The 13,965-nt window shown below is 39.9% G+C and overlaps 1 protein-coding gene across 1 annotated transcript in view; it reads left to right on the top strand.

Moving 5' to 3' along the window:
- The window catches only part of Macf1 (microtubule-actin crosslinking factor 1), a 276,478-nt gene that overhangs the window by 21,605 nt on the left and 240,908 nt on the right, over positions 1-13,965 (top strand). The gene's annotated exons all lie outside the window — the stretch shown is intronic.

A 13,965-nucleotide genomic window follows, 5' to 3' on the forward strand; every position in this document is an offset into this window, starting at 1 on the left:
TTTTGTGTGTGTGTGGCCAGCTCAGTCTGCCTGGGGGTGGGGCTGGCTGGCATGTGGTGCTGGGGGATTGAACCGCGGTCCATGTGCTTTGCTAAGCTGTTCTAAGTAGGTGCTTTAGACCACTGAGCCATCTCACCAGCCCCAAGACTTTAAGTTCTGATAATTCCTGCTGCTCTGGGAAGGGTCAGCAGCAATCTCTTAATTGCCATATCCAGTGACCTAGTTTTATTTTCCTCTGATTTCATTTCTCTGTAGCATTTGACCCTGCTGTCTTTGCCTCAAAACCCTCTTTCGTACTGACTAATAGGATGCTGCTTTTCCCCCAAGTCACCTCTTATCCCTTTGAATGCCTCTTTTGCCCCCGCTCCAGTGGCTTTTCTTCTCTCTGACCCTCTATGTAGTGTTCCCAGGACCCTAATGTTGGCCAATCTCTTGCCTTGTTTTCTGTATTCTTGAGCAATTTCACAGGGATTGTTTGGTTGTTAAAATACAAAGAAGCACAAGTAGTACGCATGGGATGATCTCATTATCTAATGTCTAGATAGAGCTGGACTTTAAGAAAATTAAACAGTAGTCAGGACACTATTCTCTCTTTTAAGAGTCTTCATTTTTCTGTTCTACTTTTTGTGAGTCATTTACCTTCATTTTTCTCCACTTCTCTCATTTATTATATACTAGTTGGGGTGGCTGTCCCTCACTTGGGTATACCCTTGAAGCCATATGGTTCTAAAAGGACAATAACTATAATCGGTTAGGGTTTTCTTTCCTTCATGGACCAGTTGTCCATCTATTGTTAAGGAAACTGTGGCCTGGGAGATGAGTACATAAATGAAGCATAGCTCTTTAGGGTACTTGTAGTGAGAACTGCAGGTAAGGGTGATTTTTTTTTTTTTTTTTTTTGAAATTGCAAATCCTGAATATAGAGACAATCTTAGAGCCTTTCCCCTTATTCTTATTTGTCAAAGCATATGTGTTCCTCACAGTATACAGGACACATTAATATGGATATTAACCCAGGAATGTGCTATGTTTGACATGTCCCAAATGATAAATAATTCTTTTTTTTTTTTTAATAATTCTTTTTAAAGTGGGCTTTTTTTTTCTGAACCGGGGATTGAACTCAGACCCTTGTGCTTGTCAGGGAAGCATTTATTCTACTGAGCCATCTCCCCAGCCCTAATAATTCTTTTTAAATTGCCTTTTGTTTTTGTTTGAGACAGGGTCTCACTATGTAGCCCAGGCTGGTGGGGGAGTGAGAAGCTGAGTAAATAATATTTGGTGGTGTTTTATAGTTTATGAAGCACGTTTTATCTGACTTAATTCTTGTACTAGGTCCCACAAAAGGAAAGGCATTTTGTATTGTTTCCACAACTAAGGAGAACGAGAGTAAGAGAGGTGAAGTGACTTTCTCAAGATCATAGAGCTAGAGAGGAGTGGAGCTCTGAGCCAGTCATGAGTCCTCCAGTCAGAATTACTAGATCTTCTACTAAGCATGCCTCCACTTACTCTCCTTTCATACCTGGCTTTACCGATGGGAAGAGCTGAATTATGTGCCTCAAGCTCTTTCCTTGAACTTTGTCATAGAACTCAAAGGCTGTGGCTCCCTGCTGCTCATTTGTAGCAGCCACTGCCTGTTGAACCTCAGCTTCAGTGCTGTGTAATGACAAGCAGCCCAGCAGGGCTGGGTGGGGGTGGACATGGGAGTAGAGGCACACATCACAGCATTGTTAACCATTGGAGACCAGCCAGAGCTTTACTTAAGCCCTTGGCTGTTCTGCATTGCTTCTCAGGCTGCCAACATTATGGTTCCAGCAGGGTGTTTTGTTGTTTTTTGTTTTTCTCCCAATTGCATTTTTTTCAACGTGGGATATTTTAGAGAGAGATTCCCTGTTAATTAGAATCATTGTTGTAAATGAATTCTTTGAACATTAGGGGTGAAGATTAGGGATTAGGATTTGTTTTTCACAACTGAGTCACCTTTTGCTTTGCTGTTCAGGTACACCCAGATTAATGTAAGAGTTAAGCCTTTCAGAGCCAGATGTAGTGGCCTCTAATCTGAGCACCTGAGAAGCTAAGGCGGGAGGACTTCCATGGGTTCAAGGATAGCCTGGGCTATAGGTGAGACTGTGCCTCAGAAAACAAAACCAAAAACAATTAAGCCTCCCAAGTTCTAGGCTTAGTTGATATAGGATCTCTTGGGTTCTCAGATACCATTTGGGAAAGTTTGTTTGAATAAGAAGACTAACTCATGTTTATTAATTGAGAATACGGTTTATCCTTTTGTAGAAGAAATTTATAAGAATGCATGTGTAGGGGCTAGGGAGATAGCTCAGTAGAATAAACACTTGCCTGGCAAGTGCAGGGGCCTGAGTTCAATCCCCAGTTCCGCCAAAAAAAAAAAAAAAAAGCATGTGTATGAAATATATAAACCACCTAATTTATAATGCAAGCCTACAGACCTGAGAGTCATATTTATTGTGTCAGAATCATCAAAAAGAAAAATCTAGAGATTTATACTGTATTACATCCTAGATCTGGTATATTTTGCCAAAGAGAACATCAGAAAACGAGTGTGTACATGCCTTGGGAAGAAGTAGTATACATTCTAGTTAATTCCTAATGACTTAAGAGGTCAGTAAGTATAAAAGAAAGGCCAGTGTTTAAGTATTTGTTCTTTGGGATCTGGGAGATAGCTCAGCGGCTTAAACACCTGCCTAGCTAGCACAAGGTCCTGAGTTCATTCCCCAGTACCAAAAGAACCAGAACAACCACAAAAAAAACCAAAATTTTTTTTTCATTTTTGTTTATGTATGCAGTCTAGAAGGCATTAAACTTCCAGGAATTTTGTGTGAGTTCCACATATAGCAGCAAAAGTTTTCTTTTTCTTTTGTGATACTGAGGATTGAACTCAGGACCTTGTGCATGTTAGGTAAGCACTCTACCACTGAGCTACATCCCTAGCCCACCAGCAAAAGTTTTCAAACTCCAAATGTTTACTGCTGTTTCTAGCTTGATTCTGTTTTTGAGGATCTAGTTGGACATAGGTCACTGACTGATTGTTCTTGTTGCTATCTGCTGTAGCCCTGAGAAACTTCTCCCCAAATGCTCCATGTGGACTTTCACTCCTCTTTGCTTCTCATGTCAGTGGGACATGTTGGAGGAGGCTGGGGACAACAATTAAGTACCTGCTGATAATGGAGACACTGAGGAAAGTGTTGTCTGCCTTTCCTTCTATGAACCTACAATGATGGTCTGTGGCTCTCTCTGTGGTTGCTATTAGGGTTTGACTTTACTTCAAACTCACCTCAGCTCCTACAGAAAGTTTTGGGTTTGCATTGGATTTAGGTTTTAGTCTTGATTCTCTGTTCTCTATGCTTAAGAACGACCCTATTATGTATAGTTACATTCGATAGACTTGAGAACCACGGTCATCCTTAGAGAATCTGTGTTAATCAGGGTTGGCTAGTACTATTGTTAGGGCTCTCCAATTAAGTAAGTTCTCAGAATAAACAGTCAAATTCCTTTTTTTAGTTTGCATAAATTTATTAAAATTGGCACCTTTAACATTTTCTTCAATGAATCTCCATCTGATTGCCTTTCTAAGGATAAGCTGTGTGCCCACTGACATCATAAAGTCCTTAAAGACATCAGGATAAAAGGGATTACCTCCATTTCCCCAATCATGAGTCCCTTCAAGAGATGTTCAAGACTGGCTGTGGTGACTGCACCTGTGATCCCAGTGCTTGGGAGGCTGAAAACAGGAGGATCACTACGAGTCTGATCTACGTAGTGAGACCTTGTAGACGCTGTACTAACTACATTTTTTAAAAAATGAGAGAGAGAGAGAGAGAGAGAGAGAGAGAGAGAGAGAGAGAGAGAGAGAGAGAGAGAGAGAGCGCTGTTCAGTCTTTCTGCATTGTCCAGGCTGATCTTGAACTTTGGCTCAAGTTATCTTCTTGCCTCTACCTGTCCAGTAGATGGGAGCATAGGTGTGTACACAATGCCTGGCTTGTTTATCCTCAGTTCTTAATTCTTTTGGAAAACTTCTTACATTATGCATCACAGCCATGGTGACTCCACATACCTTCATAAGGTCTTCAAAATCTGGACCAAAGCAAGCCATCTAGATGTGTAATCATTATTCAAGTAAAGCTGGTCCAGCTAAGCCAGACTTTACCATTTCAACTTCTGGCTTTCCCATGCCTGTATGCCCATGGCTGGAGGCTTATTATTTAGGACCTAAGTTCTCATCCTTCTTTTGGCATATAACTGGCCATAAAATGCTGTCAAAGACTAAATCCCATCTGTGTACTGTACCATTCCATAGGCAAATCAAACAGCTGAAAGCTAGGCAGTCCAATTCTTAGCTGCTGAGACTCACTCACTGAGTGAGTGCTCAACCCACTGCTGCAGAGGATTACTGGCCTTCACTCTTATTCCCTGCATTTGAGCGCAGATACTCCAGAGTGGGAAGTCTGTTTTTTAGGGTTAGAATTTTCCTCAAATAGGTGTTTAGTCAATAAATCAATACGGAATTTCCCCTTTATTGTTTAGAGATCTACCAATTCACAAATCTACCTCATCTACCATGCTTGTTTTCCCTTTCTCTACGTACATGGTGCTGAGAATTGAACTGATGGCCTTTCCACTGAGTTATATATACAGCCCTTTTCAATTTTATTTTAAGACAGTCTTGCTGCATTGCCCAGGTGGGACTCAAACTTGTGGTTTTCTCCCTTAGCCTTCCAGAGTGCTTGGATTGTAGGACTATCCCATACTTCATCTTTTAAAGTATTTTTTTTTTTTTTTTCAGAACCAGGGATTGAACTTAGATCCTTGTGTTTGCCAGTCAAGCGCTTATCCTACTGAGCCATCTCCCTGGCCCCTTTTAAAGTTTTTTGAGACAAAGATCACTATGTCCTCAGAGTGAGCCTTTGGACTCACTCTGTAATCCAGGCTGATCTTAAACACCCAGTGATCCTCCTGCCTCAGTCTCCCAAGTGCTGGTGTTATAGATAGGCACCACCATGCCCAGCATTTTGTTTTTAAAACTTTCTCTTCTAACCTATTTTTTGCTGTCCAGTACACAGTGGTTCAAGGAACCACTTGTGTTTCCTTTTAATACATAGTTTTAGAGGAAAGCTTTTTCTGGACCATGTTTTCTGTAGATGTAAAGAATACCACATCGTAATCATTGTTTCTTTGTTGATGTAGTTGAGGGTTTCTCTTCTTAATTAATAATATTGATGATACATCATATTGACCAATCAAGCATTATAAAAGATTTTTAAAAGGAAGAAACAAAAATGGGAATAAAGAAACAGATCTAGTGCCAGCTCTGATTGTTCTTGAACAAATCATATTACTCGGGGCACTTAACTTCTCTAGGCAACAGTTTTCTCATTTGTAAACTGGATAAATTAGACCCAAATCATCTTTAAAATCCCTTTGGAGGGCCTGCCAAATAGCTCAGTGGATTAAAGTGCCTGCAAGCAGGTGCAGGGGCTGGAGGTTCGATCCCTGGGCCTACTATTCTGGCCCCACCCCAGGTACACTGAGATGGCACTTGAGACTGGGCATGGTGGCACATGCCTGTAATCTCAGCTCTTGGGAGGCTGTAAACAGGTGGATCACTACAAGTCTGATCTAGTAGTGAGACCCTGAACACCCTGTAGACCCTTCCCTAAAATACAAAAATAAAAAATAAAATAAAATCCCTTTGGGCTCAGATTCAGATTCTAAGCACCTAAATGCAGCTTATTCCCTTTGTTAAAGCCATTCAAGAATTGAGGAAAACACTTTCTTTTCTTTTTTTTTGTATTTTAGTACAGGGTCTCACCATGTAGATTTGTAGTGATTCTCTTGTTTTCAGCCTCCCAAGTGCTGGGATTATAAGCATGCACCACCACTCCCAGTCTAGCCGTTTCTTTTTCATAGCTTTAAAGCAATCTAGAAAATAGGAAGAGTTGCTTTTCCATGGTTTATTGGTACATAGTGATTGAGTGTTATTGGCCTGGATCAGGTTAGCCTTGTTTTAAAATTTAGTCATTTGCTAATTAAAGACTTAATTAACACATTGTTATGGTTTATGTGTACTTGTCCTTCCCATAGCCTCATGCAGTCATTGGGGCACGGTTCTAGAGTTTGTGATTGATTCATCATCCAAGGCTGGGATTATGGGTTTGAGTACTGCTGGGATTATGACTGTGAGTGCCATACCCAATGTGGGGCAGATAAGGAGGAGAGAGACTTACTCTCTGTTGCCATTGTTGCTGCTACTCCTCCCTTTGCTCTTTCTTGCTCTTTGTGGTTCCCATGAATGGCTGCTCTCTGCCATGTGCCACTCTACCTTGGAGCCAGCTGAGCATAGAGTGAAACCTCCACTGAGAGTGAGTTAAATAAACCTTTCCTTCTTTCATTTTGGTTGTCGGGTATTTGTCCCAGCAAAGAGAAAACAGTAACTGAGACACACATTATGTGAGTCACCCATTGAAAGAATACCATCGATTGACATTTGGTATATGTGCAGAGTTGTATAGCCAAAGTCACAATCATTTTTTAGGACATTTTCATCATCCCAAAAAAGAGATGTCGTACCACTTAGCCATCACCACTAGACTCCTCGCAGGCTTCCCCCAGCCCTAGGCAGCTATCAGTGCACTTTGTGTCCCTAGAGATTTGCTTGTTCCAAGTATCCCCATAAATAGAGTCAAACTACTTGTGATCCATTGTGAATAAATTCTGAGCTTAATGTCTTCAAGTGCATTCATGTTGTGACACCTATTAGTATTTTCTTTCTTTTTACTGCTGGAGACTATTCCTTGCTATAGATACACTACATCCGAACTTAGCAATTATCCTGCCTTAGCCTCCTAAGTGCTGGAATTATAAGGGTGTGCCACAACACCCAGCTGCTATATCTTTTATCACTGATCAACTGGTGGGCATTTGGGTTGTTTTTCTACCTCTTGGCTTTTATGAATAATACTGATATGAATATTGATTTACAGGTTTTTGTATGGACATGTGTTTTAAGTTCTCTTGAATTCCATATTATATGGTAACTTTGGTTAGTCTTTTGAAGAATCAGCAGTTTATTTTCCAGGGTACCTGCACCATTTCACATGTGCACCAGCAGTGTCTGAGGGCTCTACTTTATCTGTATCCTTGGGAGTCTTTATTACTTGTTTTTTAATTAGGTAGCCTAGTAGACTTGATCATTTTGGTTTTGATTGATATTTTCCTTATAGCAGATGATGTTGAACATCTTTGTTAGGCATTTATATATCTTGTTTATTAATTTTAATTGTGATTTTTCTAAGGGTGTGCAAACTGGTGAGGCCCTGGACAGTTGAAGTTTTTCACTGATTTGTTGACAGGCAAGCATGATTATTTGTTGGAAGTACCACCTATCTTGATGATTGTTAAGCACCATTAGATTTACTTGATGACTTCTCTAAACTTCTGATGCTTACTGTACTGTAATTTATCTTAAGAGATATGTAGAAAACATCAGAGGCTATTGAGTATGTACTGAATGAAAGACTTTACAATGAAGCAGAGCTGGATTATATTAGCCTGGATTTTGCTACTTGTGTGATTTGGGGACGTTAATTGAGCCCTCCACATTTCATCTCTGTGTTTCAAAATGTTCTAACATAGACGCACCCAGTAAACACCAGTTAGTTCTTTACCCTATGGTAGGCAGAGATGTGTCCACATGCTTTAGAAATAAGCTATTGTTGTAAAGTCTGATGGGAAAGGGGACAGAAAAACTACATTCCCTTCCCCATTACCTCTGTCTATATCTTTTTTTCTCTGTATCTTTTTTTTTTTTTTTTCCTTTGTTTTGGTATTTAGTACAGAGTCTACAGGGTCTCACTATGTAGATCGGACTGGTAGTGATCCACCTATGTTCAGCCTCCCAAGCACTGGGATTACAGGCTTGCGCCACTGCGCCAGGACTAGGTCGTGGCTGAAGCGCACCTGGGGGCAGGGCCGGCATGACATGAGGTACCCTGGATCGAACTCTGGTCCCTGCGCTTGCCTAAGCAGGGGTTTAGTCCATAATTTAGATAAGTATTAGCATATTACATCTCTCAATCTTTTTCTCAGTACAATAACTAAGTAACTGTTAAAAATAAAATGAAACTACCTTTAAGATATGTAGAGGACCAGCCAGACAGCTCAGCAGATCAAAGTGCCTGCTTGGGCAGAGCACAGTGGCCTGCTGTGCCAGCCCCATCCCTGGGTTTCACTGAGAAGGTGATTGACACTGGGTGTGGCATTTGATATAGGATCTTGATGCACAGTCCTCCTGTTTTCAGCCTCCCCAGCTCTGGGATTACCGGTGTGTGAATGCCTGGTTTTAGTGGTGAGCATGGCATCCGGGGCCAGCATGGCATGCAGTACCATGGATCAAACCCCAGTCCTTGCACATGCCAGGCAGGCTCGTAGACCACTGAACTATCCCCCTAGCCCCTAAATTTCTCATAGTATATTTAAATTTTGCTATCATAGGTACAGAGCAAAACTAGGGTGGGTTTTTGTTGTTGTTTTTGAGAGGGTTTCACCTTCAATTTACTCTGTAGTCTATAGTGGCCTCAAACTCAAAGCAATCCTCATGCTTCAGCCTCCCATATGCTGGGATTATAGGCTTTGCCACTATGCCCAGCCAAGACTGAAATTTAAGCAGGAGCTAAATTAACTTTGGGGCTTTATTTTTCTTTTCTATACTCTCTGGTACTTACAGCCTCACAATGATTCTTAGGCCCTTAAAGCCCTCTCCCAAGTTTTCTACCTGTGTTCAGATTTTATCTGTTAAAGATAAATCCCTCTCTTTTGTCTGATTATATACAGGTTTTGTTTTGTCTGATTACATACAGCTTTGTAGGTTTTTTTGTTTAGTTTTGGGTTTTTTTTTTACTAACTTTCTGTTTGGTTTGTTTGTTTTTTATTTTTAAAATAGGAAACAGGATCTCCATCTGCAGTCTAATCTATTCTTGAACTCTGGGTATCCAGGCTGGCCTTAAGTCATCATTGTGCCTCAGCTTCCCAACTTTGTAGAGATTTTTGTGTGTGTGTGTGTGTGTGTGTGTGTGTGTGTGTGTGTGTGTGTTTTAGGGAAGGGTCTACAGGGTGTTCGGGTTCTTACTAGGTTGGACTCATAGTTCAGGGTCCCAGTAGGTTGAACTCATAGTTATCCACCTGTTTATAGTCTGCCAAGAGCTGTGTAGAGATTTTTAAAAGGGAAGAAAAAAAAAATAAAGTACTTGTGGAATAAAATCAAATATAGTAACTACAGGGACTGGATCGAGCTCTGGTCCCTGCGCTTGCCTAAGCAGCGGTTTAGTTCATAATTTAGGTAAGTATTAGCATATTCCATCTCTCAATCTTTTTCTCAGTACAATAACTAAGTAACTGTTAAAAGGGAGAGTGGAGGGCTGGTGAGATGGCTCAGTGGTCTAAAGCACCTACTTAGAACAAGCTTAGCTAAAGCACAGGGACAAAGGTTCAATCCCCCAGTACCACATGCCAGCCAGCCCTGCCCCCTGGTGGGCTGAGCTGGCCACACACACTCACACAAAATAAATACATAAATAAGTAAGTAAATAAATAAATAAATAAATAGATAAATGGGAGAGTGGGGTGTGGTATCTGTCACACAAACGTACGCACACACGCACGCACACAGTCCCAGCCACTTGGAAGGAAGGCTGAAACAGAAGGATTGTCTGAACTTAGATGTTTGAGAGCATTTCGGGGAACACAGTGAGATCCCTGTGTCAACAGAACAAAACAAAACACAACACACAGGGGGGTTGGGGAGATGGCTCAGTGGAATAAGTGCTTCCCCGGCAAGCGCAAGGGCCTGAGTTCAATCTCCGGTTCCGCATTAAAAAAAACAACAACAACAACAAAAAAAAACACATAGGAATCATGCATATCAAAGTAATGCACTGGTTTCCTTGAGATGAAAAGAAATAAGGTCACATAAATACATAAATTCAAGTATATGTGTATTATTTATTGCAGTAATATTACCCAAAGTGAAGATGATAAAATGTTTGATTAAAAAACAAAACAACAACCTTCTTTTAACTTGGTTGTTCTCTCTCTCTCTCTCTGAGACAGGGTTTCATTTTGCAATTGAAGCTGGTCTTGAGTTCACTTTGTAGCCCAGGCTGGCTTTGAACTCCCAGCAATCCTACTTCAGCCTCCAGAGTCAAGGGATTATAGGCATGTGCCACCACACCTGTCACCTCCCCCTTTAAGCCATTACATTAGCTACTCAGCTACTACTTAATATTTTCAGAATTTTAAAGTTACAATTCATTTTCATTGCATCACTCTTGAAAATTTTGTTCTCTCTCTCTCTCTCTCTCTCTTTCTCTCTCTCTCTCTCTCTCTCACACACACACACACACACACACACACACACACACACACACACTTTTATTGGTTTATGGAAATATACAGAAGTCCTTAGTTGCCCTTTGTGACCCCTACCTGCTTTAGCATTCAGTACTTCAAGTCTTTCAAGTCATCCTGCCTTGGTCACACGCTCTTACTTGTTTTTTTTTGTGGGGGCTTTTCCCCTTTCTTTCTTTCATTGCTCCTGTTATCTCCCCCCCATCCATGCTGATTTTCCAGCTCCTGTTTTCTAATTTTGAATACACTACTCCCCAAGGCTTAGTCTTTAATACTCTGTACTTTTCTTGTTCCTAACCCAGAAAACCCAGGATTTCCCATATCTTTAGCTAGCATCTCTGTGTATATGACTTCTATATTCAAGTTTTCAACTGACCCACATTGAATTTTGTTATTTCTAGCTGCTTGAAGAACTTTTCCATTTGTAGTTTCCCTGTCATTTTAAATTCAACATTTTAAAGTTGAACTTTTCAAATCTACTTCCTGTCCAGTGCTCATGGCCTTATTTTATTTCTCTTAGTGGTGCATTCTGATTGCTCCACACCATGAGCTTGAAATCTTGGAGCTACTGGTATGTTAGACACAGCTTGTATAAGCTCATGAGAGCAAAATGTTAAATTTTCAGCAATTTTGTGAGTTGATTGCTAAGCTATTATTAAATATTAAGTTATATGGATTTATATCTAAGCAAATTATATTTAAAATAAAAGTAATTCTGTACATATTCAAAGTTCTCTGTAATTATTTTACTATATGTTATTTATTGCCTGTGCTCTTGAGGTTAATTATGTCTGTTATATCTGTGCCATGGAAATGGTATACAAATGCTACAAGGGTGAGGTAAGTGTCTTGTCTAGACTTAATAAAGTAATGGAAAGATTAAGAAAGTATAATACTGCAGATTAAACTTAAAAGTGAGGGCTGGCAAGATAGCTCAACAGACTAAGTGCCTGCTTTGGCAAGTGCAGGGACCAGGGTTCAATCCCCGATCCCAGATACAGTGCCAGCCCTGCTTTTGGAGCGCGCTGAGCTCATGAACAGGTCCAGGCCTAGTGGTGCATACCTGTAATCACAGCTCTGGGGAGGCTGAAAACAGGAGGATCGCTAGGAGTCCTAACTGTGTAATGAGACCCTATAACAAATACATAAATGGAAAACCAAAACAAAAAACACCTTAAAAGTGTTCATGCCTAGATCTCAGTATTTGGAAGTTTTTATCAATTCATAATGAATTTTTTTCTCCAGATGGACATTGTCTTCCACCTTATCTCTACACACACATACACACACACACACACACTGCATATTTCTTCTTAGGTACTTAACCTCATTTTTTAAATAAAGCTTTTTTCTTTTTACAGAATTATTTGCTGACCCTTTAATTCTCATCTCTTTCAGTAAGCTTTCTAGAATTTCCACCCTCTATCTTTATAATTCCCATTCTACTTTGAGTGTTATTGTGAATATTATTAAAGGACTTTAGCTTTTCATTCAAATATTTACAAAATTCAAATTCCAGGTTTTTTCTTTCTTTTTTTTGAGACAGTATCTCAATATGTAGTGCAGGCTGGCCTTGAACGTGCTTATGTAATGCAAGCTAGCCTCAAATTTTGTGAACTTATAGTGATCCTCCTGACTCAGCCTCCCTAGTGCTGGGAGTTCAGGTTTGTGTATATTCCTATGCCTGGGATTACAGGTAAATGTCCACTATGCCTGGTTTATATTTCAGCTTGTACTTGAAAAATTCTAGTAAGTGTACCACTTCTTTTTTTTTTTTTTTAATTTTATTTTTTTTTTGTTTTTTTAAAATTTTATTTATTTAGTGTATGTGTGTGTGTGTGTGTGGCCAGCTTAGCCCACCAGGGGACAGCCCTGGCTGGCATGTGGTGCTGGGGGATTGAACCGTGGTCCCTTTGCTTTGCTAAGTTTGTTGTAAGTAGGTGCTTTAGACCACTGAGCCATCTCACCAGCCCCAGTGTACCACTTCTGAAAGTAACCATTTCTATTGTTGTCTAGGAAATTATTTGTATAAAAAGTTAATCTTCCCATTTCTACCAATCTTTTGATTGTTTCTTCAGCTTTACTGAAATATAATCAACAACTAAAAATTGCATTTTAACGGTGATATTTGATATCATGCTAATTAACAATCCACTCCTCGCAAACTTAGTGAAGACACTTAAACTCTATCTTCTTAGCAATTTCTTTTTTAAATTTTATTTATTTGTGTGTGTGTGTGTGTGTGTGTGTGTGTGTGTGTGTGTGTTGGCAGCTCAGCCCCCCAGGGGGCGGGGCTGGCTGGCATGTGGTGCTGGGGGATTGAACTGTGGTCCCTGTGTTTTGCTAGGCTTGTTCTAAGTAGGTTCTTTAGACCACTGAGCCATCTCACCAGCCCTAGCAATTTCCAAGTAATAGCTAATTGTTATTAACTATAGAGTCACAATATTTCTTTCTTTTTTTTTTTTTTTTTGCGGAACCGGGGATTGAACTCAGACCCTTGCACTTGCCAGGGAAGCATTTATTCCACTGAGCCATCTCCCTGGCCCCCATAATATTTCACAGTAGATCTCCAGAACTTATTCCTAGCTGAAACTTTATTCCTTTTGAGCACCATCTTCTAATTCCCTACCCAGACCAGCAGTCTTTTGATTCTGTGTTGTATCACTCAGTGAAGTTGTTGATAGAAAAATAGTAGCAAACTAACTTCCACTTCATGAAAAGCATTGATCTTGCCTGCCTTATAAATATATGACCCTAATTTCTTAGATCCTCAATTTCCTCCGTTTTTTCCTATGGAATCAGGATAGTAATTTTTCAGAAGGATTAAGTAATAAAATTAGATTTTGGCTTATCATAAAGGATAAGGTTTTCTAGTTTTTTACTTTGTGCACATACTTAAATCTCTTTGTAACTTGTTTCCTTGTGTGTGAAACAGAGTAATAATATTTACTTTTTAGTGGTACATGCCTGTAATCCCAGAACTTGAGAGGCTGAGGCCAAGAATTGCTGTAAGTTCAAGGCCGGCCTGAATTATATAACGAGGCCTTATCTGAACACACACACACACACACACACACACACACACACCTACATAATACTTTACAGATGTCAGGGATAGATGAGCTAGCACAGAAAGCATTTAACACTGTTTGGCATTAACCATGATTTTTTCCAAAATGAGATTTATTTTTCCATTTTAATTATAAAATTGAAATAAATTTTTCTACAAGGAAAATAATTCTCAAATTCACTGTTAGAAGTGTTTGTTCAGATAAGGGCTAAATTGGAGGAACACTTTATAAAACAGCAGTTACCCAGGATTTAGTTTCTTTTCAGTACACTGGGAAGTTTTTGCAATACTGGTTGGACTTTATCTGTCCATTGTTAGCCATTCGATCACATTTTGGCATGCAGTAATTCCTGGGATGTTTCAGGATAATTAAGATATCCATCTCCTTGTCCAGAGTTTGAAGAAATATTGCTCAGTATTGCTTACAGTATCTAATAGGTCTGGCTTCATCAAACATATATACA

This window comes from Octodon degus, unplaced genomic scaffold (assembly GCF_000260255.1).
Source record: "Octodon degus isolate 3935 unplaced genomic scaffold, OctDeg1.0 scaffold00130, whole genome shotgun sequence".
NCBI classification, from domain to species: Eukaryota; Metazoa; Chordata; class Mammalia; order Rodentia; family Octodontidae; genus Octodon; species Octodon degus.